This window comes from Oncorhynchus masou, chromosome 28 (assembly GCF_036934945.1).
Source record: "Oncorhynchus masou masou isolate Uvic2021 chromosome 28, UVic_Omas_1.1, whole genome shotgun sequence".
NCBI lineage: Eukaryota > Metazoa > Chordata > Actinopteri > Salmoniformes > Salmonidae > Oncorhynchus > Oncorhynchus masou.
Window position 1 is genome coordinate 76,384,158 of NC_088239.1, and position 18,002 is coordinate 76,402,159.

The 18,002-nt window shown below is 41.3% G+C and overlaps 1 protein-coding gene across 3 annotated transcripts in view; it reads left to right on the plus strand.

Moving 5' to 3' along the window:
* Window positions 1-489: 489 nt before the first annotated feature.
* Window positions 490-18,002, plus strand: part of nek6 (NIMA-related kinase 6) — an 85,557-nt gene continuing 68,044 nt past the window's right edge. Inside the window, exon 1 of one of the 3 annotated variants that reach the window (XM_064943401.1) lies at window positions 490-510. The gene's annotated coding sequence lies outside the window, so the exon portion shown is untranslated. Of the gene's footprint in view, window positions 511-1,075; window positions 1,361-1,737; window positions 1,760-18,002 lie in introns of those variants that run through there. The other 2 variants (XM_064943399.1, XM_064943400.1) reach the window with 2 other exon arrangements.

Consider the following 18,002-nt stretch of genomic DNA (forward strand, 5'->3'; position numbering starts at 1 on the left):
CACAGCTTTTTACAGTATGGACTGTATATCTGTTGGTAGGTTTGAAGGACACTGGGGTTATTGTATGGTAATTTTGCCCTAATCATTTTTTAACGTTAGGTTTTATAAGGAAGGTCAACACACAAGATTACAGTTCAAAGAGATTTCTTGTAGATATTCTTGATGTAGAATGTCAAATTGAGTTGTATAACTACATTTTTTATTGCCTCGATTTCACTTTTAAAATAAACAAATGAAATCAGTCAGGTGAGCTCTGACAAAACATATTTGCCAGGTTATCCTCAGTCTGAACTGTTGACACAAGATACTTTATGATAACCATCCTTCCTTGCATAGTTCTCAACCAATGATCTGCTCCCGAGTGGCGCAGCGGTCTAAGGCACTGCATCTCAGTGCAAGAGGCCACACTACAGTTCTTGGTATGAATTCAGGCTGAATCACATCCGGCTGTGTTTGGGAGTCGCATAGGGAGGTGCACAATTGGCCCAGCGTCATCCGGGATCGCCTGGGGTAGGCCGTCGTTCTAAATAAGAATTTGTTCTTAACTGAGTTGCCTAGTTAAATAAAGGTTAAACATATATTTTATTAAAGATGTCTGAACATAGTCTATGTCCAGTAATCGTTATATGCATAATTCAAAACAGTCACATAGAATAATCTAAACAACCTATGCGATCATACAATAATACAACAATACAAGTTGATAAATAAAATATGTTTGATGTATATCATCAAGATAAAAAAGTGTGATATGGAAGTTACAGAAATGAACTTTGTAGGTCCTAAATTATATCTGTATCGAAAGTGCATGACCATGCTTCACGTGCCCTGACTGTATAACTATTAGGTCTACTCTGAAGGAAAAAAAGCAGAATGGGTTTTATGATAGTGGTTCAAAAATATATACGGTTAGACCTAGGTTTATGAAACTGAGTAGGCTAAAGATACGCTACATTGGAAAATATTCTCGCAGACTATACCTCTATTCATCAGTAATATGCAGTGGGTTTGAGTTTCTGTGCTATTTGACGTTTGACCCAATTTTCGAAAAACATGCAGTCCATGTGACGTTGATTCGCGCCCTCGACTATTGAATTGACTGCACGAGCGACCTTCCTCCTACAGTTTCTCCTCTCGGTAAAAGAATAAGTGTGGTCAGATTCGTTTGAGTGGCCTTCGTGGCATGCGACAGTAAAAGAGGCGCGGGACAGAGAGAGTGACGGAGAGAGAGAGAGAGAGCGAGAGAGAGAACTTTAGAGCTGTCGAAGGGGGAGTTGCACAACACGGATTAATGTAACTCTGTTTACACCTTCCTTATTCCAAAACGTCAGCGTGAAGAGAAAATACTCAGCAAAATCAGGTAAAATACTCAAACGTGTTGAATTCATTACTTTTTTAGAACCATTGTCATTGTAGCCAACATAGTTGCAAACTTGAAGACAGCCCAGCACTTGACTTAGTGACAAAAGTTACAAAGTAGCGCGGGACTCGGCTGTCATTTCTGTTGCATATTTTGTTTCGTTCAGGGAGTGTTTACCAGTGTCTCCCTGTGTCTCATGCGTTCTGAGGAATTGTCAAAAAAAGTTCTAAATCTAGATTTTGCGCGGAATCATTCGTCAAAGAATACTGTAGCTACAGGGTATGGCAGTTTGGCTGCGTTACGGACTGGCAGCATTAGCCAAAAACAAGGTTGGTCAAATTCGACAACCATACTGTAGTTGCATATGTTGCGACAGTTTACCACACCAACGCTACTTGAGTAAGTACGGGAAACGTTGTTTTTTTATTATCAACTCACGCTCAAATTGTATTTTTTATAGCTGCTATAAATTTAGAATATTCTGACAATGTAAATTATATTTAGTCTAATTTAAAACATTTAATTGATATGGACGGCTTTCACAAGAATACAGTGCCTTCAGAAATTATCCATACCCCTTGACTTATTACACATTTTGTTGTGTTACAGTAGGAATACAAAATTTATTAAATATATTTTTCCTCTCACCCATATACATACAATGCCCCAAATTGACAAAGTGAAAACAAGGTTTTAGACATTTTTGCAAATTTATTGAGAATGTCATACAGAAATATCATATTTACATAAGTATTCACATCCCTGAGTCAATACTTTGTAGGAGCACCTTGCCAGCGATTGCAGCTGTGAGTCTTTCTTGGTAAGTTTTCAAGAGCTTTCAACACCTGAATTGTGCAACATTTATCCATAATTCTTTTGAAAATGATTCAAGCTCTGTCAAATTGGTTGTTGATCATTGCTAGACATTTTCAGGCCTTGTCATAGATTTTCAAGTAGATTTAAGTCAAAACTGTAACTCGGCCATTCAGGAGCATTCACTGTCTTCTTGGTAAGGAACTGCAGTGTAGATTTGGCTTTGTGTTTTATGTTATTGTCCTGCTAAAAGGTGAATTGGTGGCAAGTAGACTGAACCAGGTTTTCCTCTGGGATTGGGCCTGTGCATTGCTCCCTTCTGTTTATTTCTTATCCTGAAAAACATTCCAGTCCTAAACAATTACATGCATACCCATAACATGATGCAGCCACCACTATGCTTGAAAATATGGAGAGTGGTACTCGGTAATGTCTTGCATTGGATATGCCCCAAACATAACACATATTCAGGAAAAATAGTTAATTGATTTGCCACATTTTATGCAGTATTGCTTTAGTGTTTTGTTTTCGTTCTGTCACTTAGGTTTGTATTGTGGAGTAACTACAATGTTGTTGATCCATCCTCAGTTTTCTCCTATCACAGCCTCTGTAACTGTTTTAAAGTAATCATTGGCCTCATGGTGAACTCCCTGAGTGGTTTCCTTCATCTCCAGCAACTGAGTTAGAAAGGACGCCTGTAACTTTGTAGTGATTGGGTGTATTGATACACCATCCAAAGTGTAATTAATAACTTCATCATGCTCAAAGGGATATTCAATGTCTGCATTTGTTTTATTCCTCCCCATCTACCAGTAGTTAACCTTCTTTGTGAAGCCTTGGTAAATCTCCCTGGTCTTTGTGGTTTGAATAAAATAAAAAAATACAAGTGAAACAACAGCGTTACTAATGTGTAAAATAACAGGTTGTATTACACATTCTCCTTTTCGACAACCAGAAAATGATAACCAGATGTTAGCCCAGGTTTCGATGTGAGAGATCCATTTGTTTACAGTGAAATCGGAGTATGATGCACGTCATGGCGATCCTGTTTATTTGTCATTGATGCGGTGGTATAAACGAATATGACGCATGTTACCAGAGCAGAGGTGATCACTGAAGGGTGGGTATGAGGGGAACTGTGTGGTGGTTGGAGGTTGTTAGGATGCCTGGGCATACCAGGCCTAATACCTCGCTAAAATTAGTCACGTGTCAGCTGCGTTGCAGGCAGGTGCTAGTGGTGAGTGCTACAACAAGGGTCTAACACCACCAGCATGTGGAAAGCGAACAGCTCCTCTCACCCTTTGGTTTGGAATAGTAATGGCATGATGTGTCAAGATGCAATGCACATTTCAGAGACCTTCATGCAATTCCCATGGGCTGTTACAATACATAGGCATCATGTTTATGAAAAGGCTAGGAGGTAATCACCTCTCCTTGTTTTGAACTGGTCTGGTGTTGATCCAGAGAACCAAAATGTCTGCTCCAAAAAGTGTTGACATTTGTTGCTATTTGCAGATGCTCATAGGTGGAACTAAAGGCCAAATATGTGTCTTTCTTTCAACTGTCTGAAACCACTCTGAGCCTGTGTGAGTACAGAATCCTCTTGTAGGGTCTCTTTCATAGAAAGCAGACTGTGGACTGATGGCTTTTACAATCTGACGCAACGCAGCTGTCACACAGAACACTACATAAATGCAAAAGGAGTGACCAAGAGGCCCGATATAGACGCTTGTATTTTTAGACCATCTCACCCATACTTTAACTCATTGCTCTTTGGTAATTGGATATCGCCCACTTCCACCCGCCCCACTCACCGTACGCGTGGTTCGGCCAACTTGGGCCCTGGATGCAGTGAGGGCGTATGTCGGACAGCGTTCTTAAAATGGAACAGGCCATTTCTGGAAGCCGCTGTCATTCAAAACGGCACGAAAATACCCCATCGTCACTCGTAGTTATTTGAATAAACTGTAGACTGGGCACTGACTGTGTGCGTGATTGACAAAACTGTGACCTGGAGTCAGAGGTGAAATACCAATGCAACAATTTTGGCAACTGCAAGAGGATGGGCAAAACAAATGTGGCCTCCGTCAAGCAGATCAACAGGGACCCGCGTGTCTGAAGAATCAGGCCAGTTCAGTCGTGACGACATACCCAAGACGATTAAAGTCAATATCTGCTTCATCAGTGTTATGAGAGCAACATGTATTAGATAACATCTGTGGTTTGTGGGATATAACTCACAGACACAACCACCAAAAGGGAACCTAAGACTGTTCCTGGACTGAACTACACTTAGTGATCAAAAGATGTATGTCCTTATTACCAAGTATTGAGCAGGTTGAAATTTATTGTCACGAGTCATGTCCCGGAGGCAGAAGTGAGCAATTTCCCCTTAGTTTGGCCAGCTGCAAAGTCAAAATTGTCTATACTGTAAATATTCATGAAAACAAAAATGAGCTTTAAGGTTAGGGTTAGGCATTAGAGTTAGCAGTGTGGTTAAGGTTACGAGTTAAGGTTAGGGTTAGGTTTCAAATCTGATTTGATGACTGTGGCTGTGTCAGCTAGTGACAAGTCTGTCGAGCTGCCCTTAGAACAAGATTCATGACGAAAAACTCTAACATGCAAGTTATTATCTATATTTGACTTTGGTGTCGTTTGTCTATGAACAACCGTTTAGTCTAGTATTAGCCAGGTTTAAGTATCAAGCTCCTCACCATAAGAATGACCGAAGACCCATTTTTCACTATGTATCACTATGTTGATTGGTGAACCAAGCTCACTTGATGAGTAAACTTGCCTTAAACCTGAAGATTTGCATAAGCCCCCCAGAACTAATGCATAAGCTTTTGCTCATAGGGCCAACACAGTCACGCATATGAGCTAGGTTCAAAACAACACATCATGCTATGCCATGATAGGAAATATTTCCAATGATTTTCAGTACTTTTATTCAGAAATATACGATGGCTAGTAGAGAAAGGGCAGTTTTATTTTCCTCTCTTCCAGTGCAGTTGACAATAATATCATGAATGTTATCAAATGCACAAGGTGATAATAGTAAGAGATGGTGAATATATGCGGTTCACAGAGTGACAAGGTCGGGAGGTGGGCTTTAAACTGGATGTTGTTGACGGCACATCATCCAGTATAATGGACGAGTGTGGGGATGATGGACCAGTGAAGGATTGCTGGAGGGAGAAAGACTAATGTATGGGTATCTTTATGGAGGTATGGACCATAGCTACCTACCTCAGATGGTATTGCTGATTTGATACACATTATCATTATGTGATAAAAGACCTCGTGCTCAATCAACCCTATCTTGCCGGTTCCTTCCAATCTGAAACCTACATACAAATGATAACTTCTTCATTGTCACTTCCCCTCTTATACCTGAGTCTGGCTGCTCGGAAAATGAGTCTAAATCAACCAAGCATGCTAATTAAAATGTAAGACAAGACAGAAGTTTTGCAAGAAAAACATGCAAAATAAGCTGTTTTTCTCCTCCTCTGTGGTAGAGGGCTGTGCCTCAGCCATTGATATCCGGAGAGTCCCCCGTCTGTTCTCCCCCCTCAGAACTTTCCCAGGCATTCTTGGGAGGCTTGGAGTGTGTGGAGCTACAAGCTGACGGGAGAAGGGGAAACAGCTGCACGGGGCTGGAGCTGACACAATGTCACATATTAGTGTCGTCGCTAGCGCTCTGCGTCTTGCTTAGCTGCTCGCTCCCTTTTGAGATTTATTTTCACTGGTGGAGAGATGAAAGGAGAGTATAAGACGAGCACCATTTCTGGAAGGCACCTCCTGGAGTCCCCCTGCTGTCATTGCCAAAATTATTTATTTGTTGATGTGTTTCTTTATTTGATTGGTTTAGAAGATTTAAAAGATACATTTCAGGGAAGATCTACTGTTGCAGTTGCCTTCTTGGAATATTATTACTAAGATGTACAGGAAGATGTACTTTGATACATGATTACTGTGTAATAATTGTAATTTCGAAAACATGTCCCAGTCAGAGGGTATCAAAGTAGAACCCAAGACAAGCCCTGTGTAATGGTTGCACAATGCACACCCGTTACATGAGAGCCATAGCCTGCCGAGCTAAAGCCCAAGTCTGAAGCCCAAGTAGCTAATTCCTCAATTGAACACCAAGTAGGGGACCTACTGCCACCACAATGGCCAAGTTAAATGCTTAGTAGCACCCCACTGCACATGCATCTCTCTCAACATGTGCCCAACATCATGGCACCAGGCCCGGTTGTCATTTGTAACTAATCAACATTTATTAATGCAGCTGTATTGGTAGTGCAGAGGAGGTTAAGGTCGCTTGCCAGTTGGCACCGGTCTCAGACTCCAGTAAGCAATTACGACTGACTCATCATCAGAGATCGAGAAAAAGAAAGAGAAAGATATAGAGGAAGAGAGAGAATGTAAGTCAAATGCAAAATAATGCTTTTAATGCTCGGAAGGACAGGAAAGACAAGTCTCGGCACGCCCATGCTGTTATTGTTTAAGGAGCCATGTGTGATCCCTTTTTTTTCTTAAGAACTGGATTTGTGACTCACGTTTTCTTCCAACAAACAAGGTTGTTTGTAATTTTAATGTCATAAATAGTAATCTAGTCACATTTGCAGTCCTTATTTGAGTGGAAAAAAGGCAACAGAACAAATGCTCCCCCTGTGGAGGATTGCGAGGAACGAGAAAAGTGAGAAATATCTGCCAAACTGTCAAAAGGTCATGGACTGCTTCCCCCAGCTGGGTCTGGCAGGTCGCCCCGTCACCCTGGTGACCACCTCCAATTCGGTGTCAATGACCCAGTCCCAGGGCAAAGCCAAGCCAACTGGAAATCATTAATGTCGCTCAGGTACCACTAGGGATCCATTGTCCTCTCCGTGCAGGATGGAAGCAGGGAATCCAGGGATCTAGGTCAGGCCCAGAACCATTGGCAGCCAGTAGTGGCCCAGTGCTTTTAATTGCCGTAATCCTTACATCTAAGCTAACATATGGAATTGTTTTAAGATGGTCATACCAAGGATCATTTAGCTATTTTATTTTGAATCACAGGCAGGGTTCCCCAACTGGTTTTATTTGGCCCCCCAAGTTTTCATTGTTGGACATAAAAGACTGTAAAAACACCAGGAAATCATATCAAAAGAATCTAGCTATCAAACTAAGCCAATTTGCAAATGTTAAAATCAATATCTATATATTTTTTTAATTAATTAATTTAAGAAATCTATTCCCATGTATTCCCATGCATAATAGACACATGATCGTATATATAAATGTAAACAAGGTTTGAAATGATTGTTTTAGTCAAACATTATATCTGTTTGGGCTTCTTATTCGTAATTATGTTCCGGCCCTAACACCATCCTGTCAAGAAATAATTGGTCCACGGCTGAATCTAGTTGATGATCCCTGCCTTAAGGTATCAAAAAATATATATAAACAAATAATTTTATGAAACATTGAATTTGGCCTTACTGCTATTAGCCAATAGAATCGCAATGATTAACAGTGTCATACATGGATAAATAGATAGTAAAACAAATATATCCATAGGAAATTTGTTCTGAAGTGTCTGTCTTATATCTGAGAGATACAAGAAAGATCAGGAACCAATGATTATTATTTTTTTTACATGTATTTATTTTACATAGAGAGCATTTGGAAAGTATTTAGACCCCTTGACTTTTTCCACATTTAGTTAAGTTACAGCCTTATTCTAAAATTGATCAAATAGTTTTTCCCCCTCATCAATCTACACATAATACCTCATAATGACAAAGCAAAAACATTTTTTTAGAAATCTTTCAACAGCAAAAAATATACAGTATATGGTCGGAAGTTTACATGCACAAAGGTTGGAGTCATTGAAACTTGTTTTTAAACCACTCCACAAATTTCTTGTTAACAAACTATAAGTTTGGCAAGTCGGTTAGGACATCTAATTTGTGCATGACACAAGTAATTTTTCTAACAATTGTTTACAGACAGATTAATTCACTTATAATTCACTTAATCACAATTCCAGTGGGTCAGAAGTTTACATACACTAAGTTGACTGTGCCTTTAAACAGCATGGACAATTCCAGAAAATTATGTCATGGCTTTAGAAGCTTCTGATAGGCTAATTTACATCATTTGAGTCAATTGGAGCTGTACCTGTTGATGTATTTCAAGGCCTACCAGTGCCTCTTTGCTTGACATCATGGGAAAATCAAAAGAAATCAGCCAAGACCGCAGAAAAAGAATTGTAGACCTTCACAAGTCTGTTTCATCCTTGGGAGCAATTTCCAAACGCCTGAAGGTGCCATGTTCATCTGTACAAACAATAGTATGCAAGTATAAACACCATGGCACCACGCAGCCGTCATACCACTCAGGAAGGAGACGCGTTCTGTCTCCTAGAGATGAACGTACTTTGGTGCCAAAAGTGCGACTCAATCCCAGAACAACAGCAAAGGACCTTGTGAAGATACTGGAGGAAACGGGTACAAAAATATCTATATCCACAGTAAAACGAGTCCTATATCAACATAAACTGAAAGGCCGCTCAGCAAGGAAAAAGCCAGTGCTCCAAAACCGCCATAAAAAGGCCAGACTACGGTTTTCAACTGCACACGGGGACAAAGATCAAACTTTTTGGAGAAATGTCCTCTGGTCTGATGAAACAAAAATAGAACTGTTTGGCCATAATGACCATTGTTTTGTTTGGAGGAAAAAGGGGGATGCTTGCAAGCTGAAGAACACCATCAAAACGTGAAGCACGTGTGTGGCAGCATCATGTTTTGGTGGTGCTTTGCTGCCGGAGGGACTGGTGCACTTCACAAAATAGATGGCATCATGAGGTAGGACAATTGTGTGGATATATTGAAGCAACATCTCAAGACATCAGTCAGGAAGTTAAAGTTTGGTCGCAAATGGGTCTTCCAAATGGACAATGACCCCAAGCATACTTCCAAAGTTGTGGCAAAATGGCTTAAGGACAACAAAGTCAAGGTATTCGAGTGGCCATCACAAACCCCTGGCCTCAATCCTATGGAAAATGTGTGGGCAGAACTAAAAAGCGTGTGAGAGCAAGGAGGCATCCAAACCTGACTCAGTTACACCAGCTCTGTCAGGAGGAATGGGCCAAAGTTCACCCAATTTATTGTGGGAAGCTTGTTGAAGGCTACCTTAAACATTTGACCCAATTTAAACAATTTAAAGGCAATGCTACCAAATACTAATTGAGTGTATGTAAACTTCTGACCCACTAGGAATGTGATGAAAGAAATAAAAGCTGAAATAAATAATTCTCTCTACTATAATTCTGACATTTCACATTCTTAAAATAAAGTGGTAATCCTAACTGACCTAAAACAGGGATTTTTTTACAGGGATTAAATGTCAGGAATTGTGAAAAACTGAGTTTAAATGTATTTGGCTAAGGTGTATGTAAACTTCTGACTTCAACTGTATATATAAACTCAGCAAATAATGAAACGTCCCTTTTTCAGGGCCCTGTCTTACAAATATCTTCACAGATCTTCATTGTAAAGGGTTTAAACACTTTTTCCCATGCTTGATCAATGAAACATAAACAATTAATGATCATGCACCTGTGGAACGGTTGTTAAGACACTAACAGCTTTCACTAACAGCTTAAAGAGGCCTTTCTACTGACTCTAAAAATACCAAAGAGAGATGCCCAGTGTCCCTGCTCATCTGCATGAATGTACCTTAGGCATGCTGCAAGGAGACACGAGGACTGCACATGTGGCCAGGGCAATAAATTGTAATGTCCGTACTGTGAGACACCTAAGACAGCGCTAGAGGGAAATAGGACGGACAGCTGATCGTGCTCGCAGTGGCAGACCACATGTAACAACACCTGCACAGGATTGGACTGGACGGCTTGTAGGCCTGCTGTAAGGCAGGTCCTCACCAGACATCACCAGCAACAACGTCCCTTATGGGCACAAAACCACCGTCGCTGGACCAGACAGGACTGGCAGAAGGTGCTCTTCACTGACGAGTTGTGGTTTTGTCTCACCAGGGGTGATGGTCGGATTCGCGTTTATCGTCGAAGTTATGAGCGTTACACCGAGGCCTGTACTCGGGAGCGGGATCCATTTGCAAGTGGAGGGTCCGTCATGGTCTGGGGCGGTGTGTCACATCGTCATCAGACTGAGCTTGTTGTCATTGCAGGCAATCTCAACGCTGTGCTTTACAGGGAAGACATCCTCCTCCCTCATGTGGTACCCTTCCTGCAGGCTCATCCTGACATGACCCTCCAGCATGACAATGCCACCAGCCATACTGCTCGTTCTGTGCGTGATTTCCTGCAAGACAGGAATGTCAGTGTTCTGCCATGGCCAGCGAAGAGACCGGATCTCAATCCCATTGTGCACGTCTGGGACCTGTTGGACCGGAGGGTGAGGGCTAGGATCATTCCCCCCAGAAATGTCTGCAGGGTGCCTTGGTGGAAGAGTGGGGTAACATCTCACAGCAAGAACTGGCAAATCTGGTGCAGTCCCTGAGGAGGAGATGCACTGCAGTACTTAATGTAGCTGATGGCCACACCAGATACTGACTGTTACTTTTGATTTTGACCCCCCTTTTGTTCAGGGACACATTATTCAATTTCTGTTAGTCACATGTCTGTGGAACTTGTTCAGTTTATGTCTCAGTTGTTGAATCTTTTTATGTCCATACAAATATTTACAGATAACTTTGCTGAAAATAAACGCAGTTGACAGTGAGAGGACATTTCTTTTTTTGCTGAGTTTTTATATTGTCTGAGGTACTGAGCGCTTTTGAGCAGGTTTTCATCAAAGATCTCTCTGTACTTTGCTCCGTTCATCTTTGCCTCGATCCTGACTAGTTTCCCAGTCCCTGCCACAGAAAAACATCCCCACAGCATGATGATGCCACCATCATGCTTCACCGTAGGGTTGGTGCCAGGTTTCCTCCATACCTGACGCTTGGCATTCACGCCAAAGAGTTCAAACTTGGTTTCATCAGACCAGAGAATCTTGTTTCTCATGGTCTGAGAGTCCTTTAGGTGCCTTTTTGGCAAATGACAAGCGAGCTGTCTTTTACTGAGGAGTGGCTTCTGCCTGACCACTCTACCATAAAGGCCTGATTGCTGTAGTGCTGCAGAGATGGTTGTCCTTCTGGAAGGTTCTCCCATCTCCACAGACGAACTCTGTAGCTCCTTCAAGAGTGACCATTGGGTTCTTGGTCACGTCCCTGACCAATGCCCTTCTCTCCCGATTGCTCAGTTTGGCCTGGCAGACAGCTCTTGGAAGAGTCTTGGTGGTTCCAAACTTCTTCCATTTAAGAATGATGGAGGCCACTGTGTTCTTGGGGACTTTAAATGCTGCAGATCTGTGCCTTGACACAATCCTGTCTCGGAGCTCTACGGACAATTCGTTCGACCTCATGGCTTGGTTTTTGCTCTGACATGCACTGTCAACTGTGGGAACTTATATAGACAGGTGTGTGCCTTTCCAAATCATGTCCAATCAATTGAATTTACCACAGGTGGACTCCAATCAAGTTGTAGAAACATCTCAAGGATGATCAATGGAAACAGGATGCACCTGAGCTGAATTTTGAGTCTCACAAAAAAGGGTCTGAATACTTATGTAAATAAGGTATTTATTTAAAAAAAAATATATACACATTTGCGAAAATGTATAAAAAGCTGTTTTATCTTTGTCATTATGGGGCATTGTGTGTAGATTGATGAGGGAAAAAATTATTTGAAAACATTTTAGAATATGACTGTAACATATCAAAATGTGGGAAAGGGGAAGTGGTCTGAATGCTTCCCGAATCCATTATATTTCCATTCATTTTTTAAACTGGCACCTGGCTATCTTCAGACTGGTATTGTGAGGCTTTTGTGTGTCCTAGAGCAAAACAGCCAACGTGTACGTGTTCGTGAGTGGCCCACCTTTCCTGTTCGGACGCTACGGACAAAAGTTGGCAGATCAGGCTGTACCAACTTTAGACAAGTCCCGTGATGCTTGTGGGGGTCGTAGAGCAAAACTGAAAACACCATTGTGTTCGTGAGAGTCTCACCTTTCCATGGAGTTTGTTTTTCTAGGCCAAACCGTTCGGACGCAACAGACGTTTTCGTGAGTATACCGATTTTCAGGATGTTTCATGGTCTGACAAACACCTCTCTTGCTCTGCCACCTTTTTCCTCAGATGCGGAAGGCTGACATCGGAAGATACGATTGATTGAGATGCAGCCAATGCAAAAAAACATATCTCTAGTTTAAACTGACTGATTCTTTATTATTATGCTAATTAGATTTCCATGGGGGCGTGTACATCGACTCTAGGGGGTTAATCAGAGGTGGGTGGGGGACAGGGGCGAGGGCGGAACGTGATTTACAGGGACCGTCCCCATTAATGCGTAACCCCTATCTATTAGATGTAGGAGTTGTCATTCATTTTGCTCCTCCCTCACCCAGCCGTCACTGTGGTGAAATGGAGAGGTGGGGGGGGGGGGTGTAGGGTGTACTGTATCTACTATGATGGAGTGTCTAATTAGGCTTGTTTGTCTATCACTGCATGTGGGTGTTGCAGTTTTGTATGACTAGGTGTGTATGACTTGAGTGTATGTCAGAAGTAGCCTTGAATGCAGTACTGTTGTACAGGGGAGTGACTTGTCTGTCTGCCTGTCTTGTCTGACTGTCTGCCACTGGTCTTGGAAGCTTTTACATTGTCAACCTTTACTGTGGTGCTGTCGTGGATGTTAGGGTGTGTGTCTGTGGGGGGCTCCATTTGTGGTTGAGGCCCTGTCACGAAAAGGGGAGGAGTGAAAGCAGGCCGCATCCTCATTGACATTCAGAGGGAGAAGCAGCTGTGGCCCTTTGATCTGCCTAAAGAGGTTCTGATCTTTACCATGACACTGTAAAAAGTCTTAAAGAGCAGAAACAGATCAGCTTTTAACCAGCTCACTGTTTGGGAATGGAGCAGCTTTTAGCCAACTCACTGTTTGGGAACGGAGCAGCTTTTAGCCAACTCACTGTTTGGGAACAGAGCAGCTTTTAGCCAACTCACTGTTTGGGAATGGAGCAGCTTTTAGCCAGCCCACTGTTTAGGAACGGAGCAGCTTTGAGCCAGCCCACTGTTTAGGAACGGAGCAGCTTTTAGCCAGCCCACTGTTTGGGAACGGAGCAGCTTTTAGCCAGCCCACTGTTTAGGAACAGAGCAGCTTTTAGCCAGCCCACTGTTTTGGACGGAGCAGCTTTTAGCCAGCCCACTGTTTAGGAATGGAGCAGCTCTTAGCCAGCCCACTGTTTGGGAACGGAGCAGCTTTTAGCCAGCCCACTGTTTAGGAACAGAGCATGCTTCATTATACAGCGGAGATGGGAGATGGGAGATGGGAGATGGGAGATGAGAGAGAGAGAGAGGGAGAGAGAGAGAGAGAGAGAGAGAGAGAGAGAGAGAGAGAGAGAGAGAGAGAGAGAGAGAATGCAGGGCAGAATTAGGCCAATATCCACTAATATTAAAACTCAAAAAAGAGCAATTAAGTTTTGATAACATCTAAAATACAGTGACCCCCTCTCATATCATTACCAAGCCCTGCAATGCCAAGAGCTGAGCAAAGAAAAGAGTCCCCTCATCCAGCTGGTCCTGCGGCTGAGTTCACAAACCTGTTCTACTAATGCACTGAAGCCTCAGGACCAGAACATCCAATCAATCAGGATAAACCAAATTACAACACAGTGCTTATTGGAAACAAACACAAGCTCAAAGCAAAATGCAGTACTGTCTGGCCCTAAATCTACAGTACACTGTGGCTAAATATTTGACCATGGTTACAGATCAAAACCTGAGAAAAACCTTGACAAAGTACAGGCTCAGTGAGCACAACCTTGCCATTTAGAAGGGTAGACACAGGAAAACCTGGCTCCCTGTAGAGGAAAGGCTGTGCAACCACTGCACAACAGCAGAACCTGAGACGGGAGCTGCATTTCCTGACAAAATGTCAAAAATATAAAACAATTAGAGAGTGTCATTTTCCCAAATTTGAAACCCTTATTCAAGGTTTCAAAGACCTGTGCTGTGGGTTGGCAGCGCACTACATTGCTGCCTGCCACAAGATGAGGGACCGTGTCTGACAGACCAATCAACCTCCACATGTCCTCTACTGTATACTTATTGTTATTGTTGAATGTATGGTTATTTTGACACTTGGTTATTGTTGTTACTGTTGTCCCGTTGACAATTTGATTCTCATTTTTATCTATTTTTATATTGTAAATATCCAAAATAAGCTTTGGCAATATGTACATTGTTACGTCATGCCAATAAAGCGAATAGAATTGACAGAGAAGAGAGAGAGAGAGAATTGTGTGGTTGTGGTGTGCATATTTTTTTAGTGAGTGGTGTGTGTAGGTTTGCACAGGGTTGGAAACTTTCCGGTAAATTTCCAGAATTTTCCATGGGAAGTTAAACCGGGGAATTTTAGGAATTTTGCTTAAATTCATCAAAAAAGTTAGCTTATAACAGTGAACCTTTTTTTGGTATACACATAAGGGCAATTCTAGGTCTTGTGTCATATTTTGGTTAATCTAGCCCCAATTCAATGGAATTGCAACCATCTGCATGCACAGCGCATTCTTCCATCACATGTGCAGTGCACTCACATGCACAGCTGATTCTCAAGATCTTGCACACTCATGAGATGCTATTGAGCCCACACTACTGCACTGTCTGAGCCAAGGACTACATGCTTTCTGGTAAGTTTTGATTACAATACTGGGTGAATATATTTCATATGACATACATTATTTTTTTGTTAACTAGTAAATAGTAGCCTACAGCAAAGTGTGTTTAAATCCTTTCTAACTTGTTAACAATTTCTGCTAGTTTTTGCTACCATGTGGATTTTAGCTTTCATACATGCTTCATTTTAAAACATGTATCTTACAAAGGAGTTGTTTAATCTAACTGCATAACTATTTATCTGCACATGGAATTGTATTATTTAGTTTTTTACACATTTCTTTCTAATCTTTACAAGAAAATGCCACTGGCACTGTCTGATGTGTGGAGACATTTCAATGCAGCTAATGTAAAAGGAAAAGCTGTGTACATTTGCAAATACTGTGCGAAATCATATGTGAAGAATGCAACAAAGATGCAGAATCATCTGGCCAAGTGCATAAAGCTCCCTCAGTGCTCACAACAAGCAACCTCTGACAAAAGTCCCTCTACTTCTACTTCTCTTCGACACTTCTATTCGAATGTGATGAAAGAAATAAAAGCTGAAATAAATAATTCTCTCTACTATTATTCTGACATTTCACATTCTTAAAATAAAGTGGTGATCCTAACTGACCTAAGACAGGGAATTTTTATGGGGATTAAATGTCAGGAATTGTGAAAATCTGAGTTTAAACGTATTTGGCTAAGGTGTATGTAAACTTCCGACTTCAACTGTATGTTGAAAACGTTTTTGGAAGGTGCGATTGATCATTGTGGATCATTCAATATTCCCTTTCTTTTGTTGTTCAGTGAAATCATCCCATGTGAAGAGTCTACTCATTTAATTAAAGTTCAGTTCGTAACTAAATAGTTTTTTTTATTTCTATTGTAAGGATTTAATCATTTGCAATTATGTCTACTTATTATAAGGTAAAAGTTGTATGTTTCTGTCTCCATGTGATATGGTAAATATATCCAATGCAAAAAACATCTACATTTAAATGCAATTAACATTATTGATTTGCGTATATTTCCTTTAATTCCCATGTATTCCCATTAATTCCCATATATTCCTGTTAATTCTCACGGAAAGTTTACACCTCTGAATATTCCCCAAAATGTTCAACCCTCTTGTCTAACACTCATGTTTGTCTGTGTTTGTGTGTTGGTGTATGTATAGCTCACATATGGTGTGTGTGTTCGCTCACTGTAACTTGTGGTTGCTTCGCGTGATGTATTGTTGTCTCTACCTTTTTACCCTTCGTGCTGTTGTCTGTGCCTAACAATGTTTGTAACATGTTTGGGCTGCTACCGTGTTGTTGTCATGTTGTGTTGCTACCATGCTGTGTTGTGTTACTACCATGCTGTGTTGTCATGTGTTGCAGCCATGATGTGTTGTTGTCTTAGCTCTCTCTTTATTTAGTGTTATGTTGTCTCTCTTCTCGTGATGTGTGTTTTGTCCTACATAAATCAACAAAAATGTATCGCATAGCCTACAGTCAGAAGGGCCTGCAATTTGGGCAGAGTGCGTGTCAAATACCAAATACATGATTATTGAGTTGTGACTGTCAGTGAAAAGCAAAGAGACCCAGCCAGGCATATCGAAAAATAAAAAAATGCAATTGCTGAAAAACAGTTTGTAAAATAAATGTCTATTGCTGTAAAGAGAAGACACTGAAAATAGTCTAATCTGTCTTTTAGTTATCAAAATTCTCAACTTCATTGAGCGGAGAACATCAGCCATATGTCTGGTGAGTGTGCATATTCACTGTCTTTATCATTGGGTCAATACCACTTTTGTTTGTTTTAGGACAATCATTTCCTCCAGGTTAGATGGACGTCATATTGTATTTGTGTGTCCCCTTTTCATAGGCCTTATAAATGGACCAGACGTAGTTTTTATTGATCTGTTTGTCAGTGTCAGCAGAGTAGGCTACCCTGACATTTCTGTTGTATTAAAACAGATTCTGCTAATGTCTCCAGTCATATAAAGTGTAGTAGAATTGCATGAATTTCCTGTGAAAAGAAACGTCTACTCTAAGTGGTGTGTGACACGCTGAATGAAGCCTGCCTACTTGCCCATGGCAAATGGGAAGCACACTTCAATTACCAGTTGAGAAATACAAATAGTAGCTCTTTATAATCGTGGCCATTGTTTGTTTGTTTTTCATTCGATTGCCTTTAGAATTGTTGCACAATGATTGGGCTTATTAAAGCAATAATGGTCTGGGACTGTTTTTCATGGTTTGGGCTAGGCCTAATGCTGCAACATACAATGACATTCTAGGACGGTTCTTTGCTTCCAAAATTGTGGCAACAGTTTGGGGAAGGCTCTTTCCTGTTTCAACATGACAATGACCCTATGCACAAAGCAAGGTCCATACAGAAATGGTTTTTTGAGATATGTGTGGAAGAACTTGACTGGATGACGTCAATTGAGAACCTGCACAGAGCCCTGACCTCAATCCCATCCAACACCTTTGGGATGAATTGGAACACTGACTGCGAGCCAGGCCTAATCGCCCAACATCCGTGCCCGACCTCGCTAATGCTTCTGTGGCTGTATTGAATCAAGTCCCCAAAGCAATGTTCCAGTCTAGTGGAAAGCCTTCCCAGAAGAATGGAGACTGTTATAGCAGGAAAGGGGGGACCAACTCCATGCCCATGATCGTCAAACATCTCATTCCAAAATCATGTAATGTACGTTCCTCTGATTCCTTCAGAGTCAGTAATCACTAGAGGGAGAGAGATAGTTCCAGAAACGTGGGGAAAATACTGAGCTTTAGGGTCCACAGTCAACACTGCAAGCTTCTCTTTACTCTCTGCATTAGTATGGCAAGCTCTTAGAGCCTGGCAGAGTATTTTGATCAACAGCTGTTGATTGAAACTGTTGTTGATCAGACCTAAAGTGGTCGAGAGCATTTTGCTTTGAAAAACTGTTGTTTTGTTGCAGGGCAATTCCATGGTAACAGAATTACACTGGGTGAAAAATCAGTCTCAGCATAATTCCGTTACCTTGGAATTGCCCTGCAGTATATGGTTTGAGTTTAATTAATTCTGTAGGTATTTTAATTATAGATTTCAAATATTTTCTATCTGTATGAGGAATTTC